The 16,170-nt window shown below is 30.2% G+C and overlaps 1 pseudogene; it reads left to right on the forward strand.

Annotated features, from left to right (window-relative positions):
* LOC124136377 overlaps nucleotides 1-12,132 on the forward strand; it is an 80,079-nt pseudogene extending 67,947 nt beyond the window's left edge.
* The last annotated feature ends 4,038 nt before the right edge of the window (nucleotides 12,133-16,170 follow it).

Below are 16,170 nucleotides of genomic sequence, written 5' to 3' on the forward strand. Positions count from 1 at the left end.
CAGCATCCAATTTTACTTGATATCATTGAACTACATAATAATCTTGCTACTGGCCAATATGACATTGTCTTTTTTTGGTTACCCAACCATGTTAGAATCGTTAGTAACACAATGGCAGCACCCTACAAATCTGTAACACCACTTCTAATCCCATTCAGTGATTATTAACCTGTCATTAGATGTTACATCAAGGATCTAATGCAAAAGAAGTGGAACAACCAAGAGGTATAAATAAATTACTAGTACATGCAACAAAACCAACTGTTGGTTACACCTGCTGGATTGTCAGCTAGATTTGAAGAGGTCATATTACGATGATGTTTTATTGGGTATACTATGATTATGATTATGTATTTTAAGAGAGGGTCCCCTGTCTTGTATCCCTTGTGATTGGCGATTCACAGTCAACATGGTCAAGCATGTTTTGCTTGACTGTATTCACTTTGCCACCAAAAGGTTTCAGCCTTAAAGGAACTTTTTAATAATAATAATTAATTTAATTATTGTATTTTTTAAGAAATAGAATTGATTAATAAATTTGTATGTACATAGGTAATTGTTTCATAAATTTGTAGTATGATAATAGGCAGAGTTTGTAAGTTGCTCTACAGCCCTTTTTATATTGTATGGTTATGTACAGTGATATTGGGTTTTTTGTTACAAGCTAGTTTTAAAAAATAAGTCTGTGATGGTCTAGTCATTTCGTCCTTCGTTTTTTATACAGTTTAAATGTATAACTTTTTATTGTCATGATATGGCTGGCAATGTGACTTTAAGAATTTCACTCACTCACTGACTGATCATTATACATTTCTTTCCTCTATATGTGTATCAATCATCACATGTAAGAACATACTGGAATTTCAGCAATTTTCAAGTGTGTGTGAGTGTTTTAATCACTTTTTAGCAGTATTCCAGCAATATCATGATGGGACGCTCCAGAAATGGGCTTCATACATTGTACTAGTGCGCTGAATCAATCCAGGGCCTGCAAAATGATGACCAAATGCTTTAAACACGAGGCTTATCCCCACCCCCCATTTTTCATGAAAGCTTGTCAGCAGTTAGAGTTTATACTTTACTCCTAATGACTGAAATAACGCCAATATGGTGTAACCCTAACACACATACCTAAGCATACACAAATTTGGGGGAGTAAAACCCAATTATATCAATTTCTGACTACCACTGAAGTCACGAATGGGATGTTTTAATTCACACAGATGTGGTAGTTACAAGTGAGTAAGTGAATGTGGTTTTATGCCGCTTTTAGCAATATTCCAGCAATATCACGGCGGGGGACACCAGAAATGGGCTTCACACATTGTACCCATTTCGGGAATCGAACCCAGGTTTTCGGCGTGACGAGCATATGCTTTAATCACTAGGCTACCTGACCACCCCTAGTAAAAGTAATTATGATTGTTCCTAATGTTGCATATCTGACAAAAACAAACATAAGTTGAACCTTTTCAGTTATGACCCATATAATTCAAATCTACATTTTGCAATGACACTAGCAAGCTTTTTACAGTCCAGTATTCATGTTCCAGGCTGCCGAGAAAGCTGTCATATCAGTCTGGTACAACAGAAATGCTGACAAGGCTGACACATTGCGAGGTAAAAGCCTCTTCCACACAGAGGCAGGACTAAACAATTCCTGTTTGTCTGAGGTGGTGTCAGAGCTTCAAAACCTAGCTGGTGACTTCAACAAAACGCACTACCCAGATAAACTGAGTTGTCCGAAGATTCCTGCTGAATTATACACTGAGAGAACTGCGGGGAAAGCTTGTGAAATTGCAGAAAGTATTCTTGATCTGGTGAAAGAGTTGCTGGGTGAAATGCAGTGGTGAGGTGAATTGTTGTGATGTTTCTTATGCACCTGTAAATCTTTACATCAAGGCCTGTGAAACATATGTTGAGCATGTCACAGTTTGAAACCTGTTGTTTGACAGTTTCACTGTAAATATATTTCTTTCAAAAATTATGTTTCTTAAGTACAATTGCAAAATGCCTACCAGGACACTTATTATGTGTGTAAATATTAAGATCAGATGATGTAGCTTTAGAATAATATCTAGTATCCATACTTTGCAGTCTTTATGAACAATTTAGTCTCACAATGTTGTTTTGAAGGTTATTGTTACCTATGATACTTATTGAACAAAATGTGTTTATCTTCATTGAAAGTCTTTTCATTAAGAATAAGTACATTACTTGCACGATAGTGAAGACTGGAATAACGGGTTGTTGTTTTTTTACTTGCATGTAAGTTTCCAGCTCAATTTCAATGTCCCCTGCTACAGCAGTGTACAACTGGAACAAATATACCCAGCTGTCAAGGCAACAGCTATTTTACAAATTTCTGTCCAGTGAAACAGCATTGCATGATGTATATTATTATTGTCTTTAGAGATATGACTAAACTGTGTGTGCAAGTATAACTTAATGAAACATGATATATATTTGTTTGTGTGATCTAAAAAAAGTTAACTTAATTAATTATGTGATGGGTATATATTTGGATATGTATAAATTGAAACTCATATGAATTTTAATATCTTAAAAGATTATATCTGATACAAAATATACTTTGCATGTAAAAGTATCACGAGCAGTGGAACAGATACCATAGATTGATCATGTGAATGCCATCAGATTGTGATATGGCAACTTGGAAGTTTGAACAGTGTAAGTTGTGATGTGACAAGCAAATGACATCACATGAAACATTATGACATCATGATATCAGGACATACCCGCCAAATAATGTGTGTGTGGATTTTTACAAGAATGCAGCTGCTCACACCCTTTTTAGTGAAATTATCACTACCAAATCATGAGTCTTGAATATTGTACATTTGTATTTACATATAACTTAATTCCACACAGTAATTGTCTAGGTTTAACTATAAAAAAGTTAAAATTTATCTACATGACAAATGTCAATGATGGAATCTTTAAATATGTGAATTATTTAAATATGGCAAATATTTGGATTAACAGTGTGTACATATTTCAAGATTTGTAGATGTGTCTTGTATATAAAATTAGAGAGGAATAACAATGTGTGCACATTTCTGGATGTACACATTTCTTGTGTTTAAAAATAGAGAGGAACTGTACAAAATTCTTCTTGTAGGTGGAAATAAATTTGTAAAGTACAGCATATGTATTAATAAAGATATGAACATGACTAAATATTCCAGAATGTGTACATATATCCATATTTGAAAATATTTAATCTTTGGTGTAGAAATAGATGTGATAATAATTTTTGAATTTGAAAAATGTATCATGTGTGTAAATTTAAAGAGGAATTGAATTAAACATTCATCTATATGTACATATTTTAGGATGTGAAAACAATCTGTTTTAGATTGAAACAGAAATTATTAACCTATTGTGTATATTTCAGGATTTGTTAAATACATGTTTATTATGAATATTCATGTGTATTATGAATAAAATATGAACTTGATTAAACAATAACATGTGTATGTATTCTAGGATTTGCAATTACCGGTATTGTATCTTGTGTATAGAAATAGAGAGGAATGGATTTAAACATTCAACTATATGTATGTATTTCAGGATTTGAAAAACGTGACCTGTGTATAGATATAAAGATCAATTGCATTCAACAGTGTGTACATAATTCAGGATTTAAAAATGTAAAGAAAGTAATTGAAAAAGCACTTTCCTAAAAATGTAAATATTGATTTATTAAACATTTCTTGTGTAGGAATTAAATTAAACATTTAACGATTTATACATATTTCAGAATTTTAAAAAATCTAAAAACAATCTAGTGTATTAAAATAAATAAGACTTGAATTAAAATTCATTAATTTGTACATATTTCATGTTTTCAAAAAAAAATTGTTAGAAATCGAAACATTCAACAATTTGTATTTAGGATTTGTCAAATATATAATGTCTATTGATAAAACTTTGAACTTGATTAAACATTCAAACGTGTACATATTTCAGGCTATGCAAATATTGAATTTTGTGTATAGAATAAGACAGTAATTGAAATAAGTATTTACAATGTGTACACGATTCAGGTTTAGAAAATGTAAAGATGAGAATTGAAATAAACATTTACCATTTGTATATATTTTAGAATTTGTTAAATGCATAATGTGTATTGATAAAGCTATGAACTTGATTAAACATTTAAACGCGTACATATTTCAGGCGAGGCAAATATTGTATTTTTTGTATAGAATAAGATTGTAATTGAATTAAGTATTTACAATGTGTACATAATTCAGGATTAGAAAATGTAAAGATGGGAATTGAAATAAACATTTAAACATTTGTATATATTTTAGGATTTGTTAAATACATCATGTGTATTGATAAAGCTATGAACTTGATTAAACATTCAAAAGTGTACATATTTCAGGCTATGCAAATATTGTATTTTGTTTATAGAATAAGACTGTAATTGAATTAAGTATTTACAATGTGTACATACTTCAGAATATTTTAAAATGTAAAGGTAGGAATAGAAATAAACATTTGTATATATTTTAGGATTTGTTAAATACATAATATGTATTGGTAAAGCTGTGAACTTGATTAAACATTCAAACGTGTACATATTTCAGGCCAGGCAAATATTGAATTTGTGTATAGAATAAGATTATAATTGAATTAAGTATTTACAATGTGTACATAATTCAGAATTTTTAAAAATGTAAAGGTTGGAAGAGAAAAAAACATTTCAACATTTGTATATATTTTAGAATTTGTTTAATGCATAAAATATATTGATAAAGCTATGAACTTGATTAAACATTCAAATGTGTACATATTTCAGGCTATGCATATATTGTATTTTGTGTATAGAAAAAGATTGTTATTGAATTAAGTATTTACAATGTGTACATAATTCAGAATTTTTAAAAATGTAAAGGTAGGAAGAGAAAAAAACATTTCAACATTTGTATATGTTTTAGAATTTGTTTAATGCATAAAATATATTGATAAAGCTATGAACTTGATTAAACATTCAAATGTGTACATATTTCAGGCTATGCATATATTGTATTTTGTGTATAGAAAAAGATTGTAATTGAAATAAGGATTTACAATGTGTCGAAATTCAGGATTAGAAAATATAAAGGTAGGAATTGAAATAAACATTTAACCATTTGTATATATTTTAGGATTTGTTAAATACCCAGTACATTAAGTGTATTGATAAAGCTATGAACTTGATTAAACATTCAAATATGTACATATTTCAGGCTATGCATATATTGTATTTTGTGTATAGAATAAGATTGTAATTGAAATAAGGATTTACAATGTGTACATAATTCAGGATTAGAAAATGTAAAGATGGGAATTGAAATAAATATTTATATATTTTAGGATTTGTTAAATGCATAATGTATATTGATAAAGCTATGAACTTGATTAAACATTCAAACGAACAAATTTCAGGCTAAGCAAATATTGTATTTTGTGTATGGAATAAGATTGTTATTGAAATAAGTATTTACAATGTGTACATAATTCAGGATTAGAAAAATGTAAAGGTAGGAAGAGAAATAAACATTTAACCATTTGTATATATTTTAGGATTTGTTAAATACATCATGTGTATTGGTAAAGCTATGAACTTGATTAAACATTCAAACGTGTACATATTTCAGGCTCAGCAAATATTGTATTTTGTGTATAGAATAAGATTGTAATTGAAATAAGTATTTACAATGTGTACATAATTCAGGATTAGAAAAATTTAAAGGTAGGAAGAGAAATAAACATTTAACCATTTGTATATATTTTAGGATTTGTTAAATACATCATGTGTATTGGTAAAGCTATGAACTTGATTAAACATTCAAATGTGTACATAATTCAGGCCAGGCAAATATTGTATTTTGTGTATAGAATAAGATTATAATTGAATTAAGTATTTACAATGTGTACATAATTCAGAATTTTTAAAAATGTAAAGGTAGGAAGAGAGAAAAACATTTCAACATTTGTATATATTTTAGGATCAGTTAAACATTTAACCATTTGTATATATTTTAGGATTTGTTAAATACATCATGTGTATTGGTATAGCTATGAACTTGATTACACATTCAAACGTGTACATATTTCACGCTAAGCAAATATTGTATTTTGTGTATAGAATAAGACAGTTATTGAATTAAGTATTTACAATGTGTACATAATTCAGAATTTTTAAAAATGTGAAGGTAGGAAGAGAAAAAAACATTTCAACATTTGTATATATTTTAGAATTTGTTTAATGCATAAAATATATTGATAAAGCTATGAACTTGATTAAACATTCAAATGTGTACATATTTCAGGCTATGCATATATTGTATTTTGTGTATAGAATAAGATTGTAATTGAAATAAACATTTACAATGTGTACATAATTCAGGATTAGAAAATGTTAAGATGGGAATTGAAATAAACATTTAACCATTTGTATATATTTTAGGATTTGTTAAATACCCGGTACATAAAGTTTATTGATAAAGCTATGAACTTGATTAAACATTCAAACGTGTACATATTTCACGCTAAGCAAATATTGTATTTTGTGTATAGAATAAGACAGTAATTGAATTAAGTATTTACAATGTGTACATAATTCAGAATATTTAAAAATGTAAAGGTAGGAAGAGAAATAAACATTTGTACGTATTTTAGAATTTGTTAAATTCAGCATGTGTATTGATAAAGCTATGAACTTGATTAAACATTCAAAAGTGTACATATTTCAGGCCAGGCAAATATTGTATTTTGTGTATAGAATAAGACTGTAATTGAATTAAGTATTTACAATGTGTACATAATTCAGAATATTTTAAAATGTAAAGGTAGGAATAGAAATAAACATTTGTATATATTTTAGGATTGTTAAATACATAATATGTATTGGTAAAGCTAGGAACTTGATTAAACATTCAAATGTGTACATATTTCAGGCTATGCATATATTGTATTTTGTGTATAGAAAAAGATTGTAATTGAAATAAGGATTTACAATGTGTACATAATTCAGAATTTTTAAAAATGTAAAGGTAGGAAGAGAAAAAAACATTTCAACATTTGTATATATTTTAGAATTTGTTTAATGCATAATTTATAAAGACAACCAAACACAAAGTAGTTTCAAACATTTATTATGATAAAATACAAAATTATAAATTTGGCGTATGGGGAATTCTCAGGTTTGATTACGGGTGCCCATGATTGAGCATCAATCATGCCAAGCATTGGAAACGATTTGGCCACTTGCAAATAATAACATGACACGGCCAAATCGTTGGCACTAAGTGTGTACATGATCGAGCATCGGTCATGCCCAAGCATTGAGATCAAACGCTGGCTATAGTTCTGAGCCTCAGAGCACAGCGAGTGACTACACAGAACGGTACAAAATGGTGCGATAAATGAGCATGCAAGTAGCCTACAAGTTGGATGTGGATTATTGAACTTTAGGGGGAACTATCCCAGCAATTTGAGGAGGATAGTAAGGCTGTAAGCCTCAAAGCAAGTTGAGGAGGATAGTTGGGCCGGGCCTGAGAATTCCCAAGTTTGAGTTTGATACATAAAGTGAGACAAAATATAAATTTCATATCATATCTGGTATGACCATGAGGTTACTTTGGGAGGAGGTTGGGGAGGTGGTGGAAACTGCTTGTCATTGTTTACAACTGATAACAATGGCTGCTGACCTGTACCCACTGCGCATGCGTGGGAGGAAGGCTTGTAAGCTTCCTGAGAGGAAACTCATGTCTGCGCATGCTCCTGTCAAACTTCCTTCCTGTCAAAACAAATAGTTACGACTACGATGGGTGTGGCTGTTGTAGGTACAAGCCGTTGTCTAAGCAATAAACTGGAAAGGTTAAGAGTGCATTTGGGAAGGGATTTATGTAGCTGGTACAAGCTAGGTCAGCATGACCTGCATAAATATGTACGTAGCACCACCTTGTCGTACTCAGTGTCACCAATGTGTGATGAGCAAATTGTTGCTAACCGCAGCATAGCACACATATACCAACAAATTAAACATAAGTAAAGTAATACATGCAAGTAGCAAGAATAATACATGGTTGTTTTATTGTCGTTATAAATGTGCTCATAGTACCGAAGAGCTATAAAATATATTGATAAAGCTATGAACTTGATTAAACATTCAAATGTGTACATATTTCAGGCTATGCATATATTGTATTTTGTGTATAGAAAAAGATTGTAATTGAAATAAGGATTTACAATGTGTACATAATTCAGGATTAGAAAATGTTAAGATGGGAATTGAAATAAACATTTAACCATTTGTATATATTTTAGGATTTGTTAAATACCCGGTACATAAAGTTTATTGATAAAGCTATGAACTTGATTAAACATTCAAATGTGTACATATTTCAGGCTATGCATATAGTGTATTTTGTGTATAGAATAAGATTGTAATTGAAATAAGGATTTACAATGTGTACATAATTCAGGATTAGAAAATGTTAAGATGGGAATTGAAATAAATGTTTATATATTTTAGGATTTGTTAAATGCATAATGTGTATTGATAAAGCTATGAACTTGATTAAACATTCAAACGAACAAATTTCAGTCTAAGCAAATATTGTATTTTGTGTATGGAATAAGATTGTAATTGAAATAAGTATTTACAATGTGTACATAATTCAGGATTAGAAAAATGTAAAGGTAGGAAGAGAAATAAACATTTTACCATTTGTATATATTTTAGAATTTGTTAAATACATCATGTGTATTGGTAAAGGTATGAACTTGATTAAACATTCAAACGTGTACATATTTCAGGCTCAGCAAATATTGTATTTTGTGTATAGAATAAGACAGTAATAGAATTAAGTATTTACAATGTGTACATAATTCAGAATATTTAAAAATTTAAAGGTAGGAATAGAAATAAACATTTGTATATATTTTAGGATTTGTTAAATACATCATGTGTATTGATAAAGCTATGAACTTGATTAAACATTCAAACGTGTACATAATTCAGGCCAGGCAAATATTGTATTTTGTGTATAGAATAAGATTATGATTGAATTAAGTATTTACTATGTGTACATAATTCAGAATTTTTAAAAATGTAAAGGTAGGAAGAGAAAAAAACATTTCAACATTTGTATATATTTTAGGATTTGTTAAACATTTAACCATTTGTATATATTTTAGGATTTGTTAAATACATCATGTGTATTGGTAAAGCTATGAACTTGATTAAACATTCAAATGTGTACATATTTCAGGCTAAGCAAATATTGTATTTTGTGTATAGAATAAAACAGTAATTGAATTAAGTATTTACAATGTGTACATAATTCAGAATATTTTAAAATGTAAAGGTAGGAATAGAAATAAATATTCATATATTTTAGGATTAGTTAAATGTATAATGTGTATTGGTAAAGCTATGAACTTGATTAAACATTCAAACGTGTACATATTTCAGGCTAGGCAAATATTGTATTTTGTGTATCGAATAAGATTGTAATTGAATTAAGTATTTACAATGTGTACATAATTCAGGATTAGAAAAATGTAAAGGTAGGAAGAGAAATAAACATTTAACCATTTGTATATATTTTAGGATTTGTTAAATACATCATGTGTATTGGTAAAGCTATGAACTTGATTACACATTCAAACGTGTACATATTTCAGGCTCAGCAAATATTGTATTTTGTGTATAGAATAAAACAGTAATAGAATTAAGTATTTACCATGTGTACATAATTCAGAATATTTAAAAATGTAAAGGTAGGAATAGAAATAAACATTTGTATATATTTTAGGATTTGTTAAATACATCATGTGTATTGATAAAGCTATGAACTTGATTAAACATTCAAACGGGTACATAATTCAGGCCAGGCAAATATTGTATTTTGTGTATAGAATAAGATTATAATTGAATTAAGTATTTACAATGTGTACATAATTCAGAATTTTTAAAAATGTAAAGGTTGGAAGAGAAAAAAACATTTCAACATTTGTATATATTTTAGGATTTGTTAAACATTTAAGCATTTGTATATATTTTAGGATTTGTTAAATACATCATGTGTATTGGTAAAGCTATGAACTTGATTAAACATTCAAACGTGTACATATTTCAGGCTAAGCAAATATTGTATTTTGTGTATAGAATAAGACTGTAATAGAATTAAGTATTTACAATGTGTACATAATTCAGAATATTTAAAAATGTAAAGGTAGGAAGAGAAATAACCATTTGTATATATTTTAGGATTTGTTAAATTCATCATGTGTATTGGTAAAGCTATGAACTTGATTAAACATTCAAACGTGTACATATTTCAGGCTATGCATATATTGTATTTTGTGTATAGAAAAAGATTGTAATTGAAATAAGTACTTACAATGTGTACATAATTCCAGATTAGAAAATGTAAAGATAGGAATTGAAATAAACATTTAACCATTTGTATATATTTTAGGATTTGTTAAATACCCGGTACATTAAGTGTATTGATAAAGCTATGAACTTGATTAAACATTCAAATGTGTACATATTTCAGGCTATGCATATATTGTATTTTGTGTATAGAAAAAGATTGTAATTGAAATAAGGATTTACAATGTGTCGAAATTCAGGATTAGAAAATATAAAGGTAGGAATTGAAATAAACATTTAACCATTTGTATATATTTTAGGATTTGTTAAATACCCGGTACATTAAGTGTATTGATAAAGCTATGAACTTGATTAAACATTCAAATGTGTACATATTTCAGGCTAGTCAAATATTGTATTTTGTGTATAGCAAAAGATTGTAATTGAAATAAGTTTATACAATGTGTACATAATTCAGGATTAGAAAATGTAAACATGGGAATTGAAATAAACATTAAACCATTTGTATATATTTTAGGATTTGTTAAATGCATCATGTGTATTGATAAAGCTATGAACTTAATTAAACATTCAAACGTGTTCATATTTCAGGCTATGCAAATATTGTATTTTGTGTATAGAATAAGATTGTAATTGAAATAAGTATTTGTGTTGTGAAATAGATGTGATGATAATAATTGAATTAAACATTTACAATGTTTATGTATTTCAGGATTTGAAAAAATGTATTGTGTGTAAATCTAAAGAGTTATTGAATGAAACATTTATCACGTTGTACATATATATTTCAGGATGTGGAACAACCATTCTGTAGATTGAAACAAACAATTAACCAATTGTGTATATTTCAGGATTTGTGAAATAAACCATGCATTTTATGAATAATCATAATATGAATAAATATTGAACCTGATTAAACATCATAAAATGTTTACGTATTTCAGGATTTGCCAATATTGTATCTTGTGTACAGAAATATAGAGGAACTGAATTAACATTAAACAATGTGCATGTATTTCAGGCTTTGAAAAACGTGTCTTGTGTATAAAAATAGAGAGGAATTGCTTTAAGCATTTAACAATGTGAACATAATTCAGAATTTAAAAATGTAAAGATAGGATTTGAAGTTTAGACATTGTTAAAATTGTAAATATTTGTTGATTTATTTAACTTATCCGGTGCATAGAACAATCTTGTGTCTTAAAAATAGAAAACACTTGAATTACATTTTAACAATGTGTACATATTTCATGTTTTCAAAGAAATCATCTTGTAGTTTAGAAATTGAAACATTTTACAATTTGTGTATTTTAGGATTTGTTAAATACATCAAATGTGTATTGATAAAGCTATGAACTTTAAAACATGCAAATATTTCAGGAAATGCAAATATTGTATTTTGTGTATAGAAAAATGTTTGAATTGAAATAAATATATACAATGTGTATGTATTTGAGGATATGAAACATGTGACATGCATGTAAATAATTAGAGGAATTGAATTAAACATTCCTTTAAACTGTATCTTGTGTTTAAAAATTGCAAATATTTATTGATCTATGTAGATTTATTGTCTCCTGTGTAGAGGAACTGAATTAACATTTAATTTATATACATTAAACATTTACAACGTGTATGTATTTGAGTGTTTGAAAAATGTATCTTGTGTGTTAATATCAAGAGGAATTGAATTAAACATTCCTAAATTTGGACATAGTTGAGTATTTGCAAACATTATATATTGTGTATAACTATAGATAAGAATTGAATTAAACATTCAGCAATTTATACATTTTTCAGAATTTTAAAAAACATTGTGTATGCATTTCAAGAATTGAAGAAGTATATTTTGTGTGTAAATATAGAGGGGAGTAATATTCAGCATTTTAAAAAACATTGTGTATGCATTTCAAGAATTGAAGAAGTATATTTTGTGTGTAAATGTAGAGGGGAGTAATATTCAGCATTTAACATTGTGGACATTTTTCCAGATTTTAGGGGGCACGGATGGCCCAGTCCTCTAAGGCACCGCGATTCCCTATGCAGAGTTGCGTCCTTTGGGCATGCCAGAAACCTATGATTGTGGGTTCGAATCCCAGTTCGCTCCGATTATGTTTCTTGGTTTATCAGCACCATACCCGTGCTCGTGGGTTTAACCAAAGTGGTAAATGCCTGAGACCTGCATCACTTCAGTCTTTCTTCCCATATTAAGCTGACACGTCGTGATATAGCTGGAATACGGTTAAAAGCAGTGTTAAACCCAACTCACACACTCTCACTCAAGATTTGAAAAAATATCTTCTTACTGATGGAAATAGAAACATTTAGACATCATGTATATAAACAAAGATATGAACGTGATTAAACATTCCAAAGGTGTAAATATTTCAGAATTTGCAAATTCACTAGTGTATAGTAGCACATTGGTAAAGAAAATCACAAAAAAATCTCTAAGGATAAAACTGAAACATGTGGGAGGGCGATTTGTGTTGTGTGATTATGTTAACAATGTGTATCTAAATATGTGTACATCAACAAATATATTAAATTTCAAGATTTTCAAGTTGTAACATTATATAGAGAAAGTGTGTAGATTTAAGTATCATAATTTAAACCTATTCTGATACCACGTGTATAAATAGTAAAGGAACATCATGTTTATGATTTTTTGTTTGATGTGAGCTTAATATATATCAATGAAGTTGATTTAATTATGTCAATCAACTCCAACCACATGTACATATTAAAGTAGTTGCATATCAAAGTATTTATATTATATGTAAAGCTTTTTAAACATATATGAATGTTATTTGTAACGTTAAATAGTGAAGTATCTGCATGAAGTTGCAGAACCAGCAGCAGTGAGTAGGTAGCAGGGCTCAGTCCTGCCACACATGCAAACACAGGTTATAACCACATGGTGTCTCCTCACTTCCACTCACCCTGCAGCAAATACACACTCATCCCTGGTAGATTTGAAACCTTCTGCAACAAATAGGGAGCTTGGGTTGTATTGTCAGGCAGTGTAGTATGTTATTCTCACAGGAATCTATTCTTTTCTTGATTAATTATTGAAAACATCCATACCATTGGAATTTTTATTGTTGACAGATTTACATGTAAGTCTTGTAAAACTCTGTTCTCGGTGATAATAATTAGAGTTGGAAAAGTAGAGTACCCGTGTACTAGTGTTTAGAAATAAGACTTGATCTAAAGAAAATATTGCGGGATGCATAGTTTTTTATCATTTTGACATTCCATCTTGTGGTTGATTATTTTTTTTGTGTGTGATAATAAGACAGTTAGACAATGTAGTATCAATCACATCCTGATTTCCTAGTGTATTATACATGTATTATGATGAGTACTGATGACCCCATAGCTTCTTTTGGGAAGTAATGTAACATCTCAGTCTGTCCTACTCCTACCTCTAATACAGCACAGAATTTCTCTCAATCATGAGCTTGATATCAACAACCCAAATATTAGGCATACATCTGATTTCGTCCGAGGGAGCCCTCGATATATTTTAATCAAATCGGGAGACTTACAATGGAAACAATGGACTAAATGATTTCACAAGTATTCAGAAAGATTATCAAATTTATGTGACAGGCAACAAAAACAGTGGAGTACTGGAGAATGCTCGTAAAACATATTCATGCTACAAGGTTTTTTCTGCAACAAAAATGACAGTGTTGCAAGGTTTGTAGGCTCATGGTCTTTGTTAAAAGATATCTGGCTCATGGTTTTGACACTTTACCTGAATGTCTCATAAAAATAGCATCTGCCCACCCCCCGGATTTCGAATGGTCGGTCACTAATTTGAGTGGAAGGGTACATTTAGCATCGTTTCCTTCCAACTCAAATCGAAGCTAAGGTGGCGAATGGGTCCAGGGTATGTATCATTAGAATGTGAATATAATGCACTTATATATTGATAAGGACAGGGTTCATTTCTAGATTAACAAAACCAAAAATTTAAATCCATTGTGAATCTTGTCATTGTTGTCATGTATTCTCACTTACACACTCAGGGTCATGGGTTTATTGTGGGATACCATGCATGAACATCAGCATCTTGATGTAGGTCACAATAGCTTCATGTTTTTGGAGTTGTTGCCCGATGAACAAAAGGTCATTTTGACTATTATTCTCAGATTTCACACTTGGTCCAAAGATCCTACTGAGCTTATGGCATGGCGTGTCGCCCGCCTCTCTGTTTATTGTATATTAACTTTCAGAAATTGTTTTTTTCCAAAATGCAGCAATACTGTACATGAATGTTTTGTTACCATTGCAATGTTCTTTAAAGACTTTAAATTCATAAAGAATATTCCATTGGAATCATACAGCCTTCATAAGATGGCCACTCTTTCTTTACATGATGAATAGGTGGCTACATTTTTCACTTCATATAACATTCAGCCCAGTTGGATGTATCTTGATGGGCAACGGTGCCTTGGCGCATTTTGTTACAGCTAGATTCATACATGTATTGTAAAGTAAATCATTCTAACTCTTACTTTAAGTGTATTGTGTTTGATTTTTCTTTCTGTAGCCTATTGTTCATTAAAAGTTTATAAACTTGCTTTTATCTTTGTTATTTGTCTTCTCAATATTGTTATATGATCACATTGCACTTAGGGGAGCTAGGGTAGCCTAACAGTTGCAGGGTTCGCCTGTCTGGGTTTCATTTCCCATATGTCTATTTTTCAATCGGGAGTACACTGATTCCATGACATTATTGATTGGGTGTCCTCGATAGGATAGAATGCTGCTCATAATATCAATCGACAGGGTTGTCTTGTCCACCCTTGTATGTTTACATGTTGCTAGGTGCGGCATTAAACATCAAACAGCTTTCTAAGAAATGAGTGCCTTTTACGCAATTTTAGCTTTATTCAGTTATAGTGAGCGATGCCCAAGGATGGACTACACACATTGTTTCCATAGTGGGTATGCTTAGTAGGCATTAACCACGAGGCCATGTTGGTATTTTGGGCAGAATAAGTTGGGGGAGAGGGGTGGGGTCAGAATGTTTGACCTGGTTGATTGTGTGGCATGGATTGGTAATGCTATCAACCACTGGTTTGCAAAGATAATGACTATAATGTCATTTACGTCATGTATGCTGAACTCTGTACTATTCTGTACCTTTTCCCATGAGAGATGATATGAAAAATTTAACCTCATTCAATATGAATGCAGCTTGCAAAACCTGTCAAGCACAAAGTTACTTCTTTTGGTAACAAGTGTGTGTTTGAGGCAAATGACACATATCCTTGGTAAGAGAGAAAATTACATATTACAAACATGTGAATAAAATAGAGTCATTTTCAATTGTTTTCAGTTGTGTGTATGTGGCAAGCCCTACTTGCATGTAATGCGGGGGGATATAGCGATCAGCCAGTCCGTCTGTCCGTCCGTCCGTCCGTAATCATTTCCTCGAATCTTGGCAAAGCTATCAGGCACATACTGAACAGGTGCCTTTTGATATTTTGGGATTTTTCTATTTTCTATTTTTATAATTTTTTTATGGAATGAAGTTGGACATAGACTCAATTGGGGATGGTGTTTGTTTCCGGGAAAGAATTCGAAAACCATTCAGTGTATTTGATTGAAACTTGGCAAAGCTATCAGGCACATACTGAACTGGTGCCTTTTGATATTTTGGGATTTTTCTAAATTTTTATTTTTTTAAATTTTTATGGAATGAAGTTGGACATAGACTCAATTGGGGTGGG

The sequence above is a fragment of the Haliotis rufescens genome, unplaced genomic scaffold (genome assembly GCF_023055435.1).
Source record: "Haliotis rufescens isolate VD_foot unplaced genomic scaffold, xgHalRufe1.0.p SCAF_22, whole genome shotgun sequence".
NCBI classification, from domain to species: Eukaryota; Metazoa; Mollusca; class Gastropoda; order Lepetellida; family Haliotidae; genus Haliotis; species Haliotis rufescens.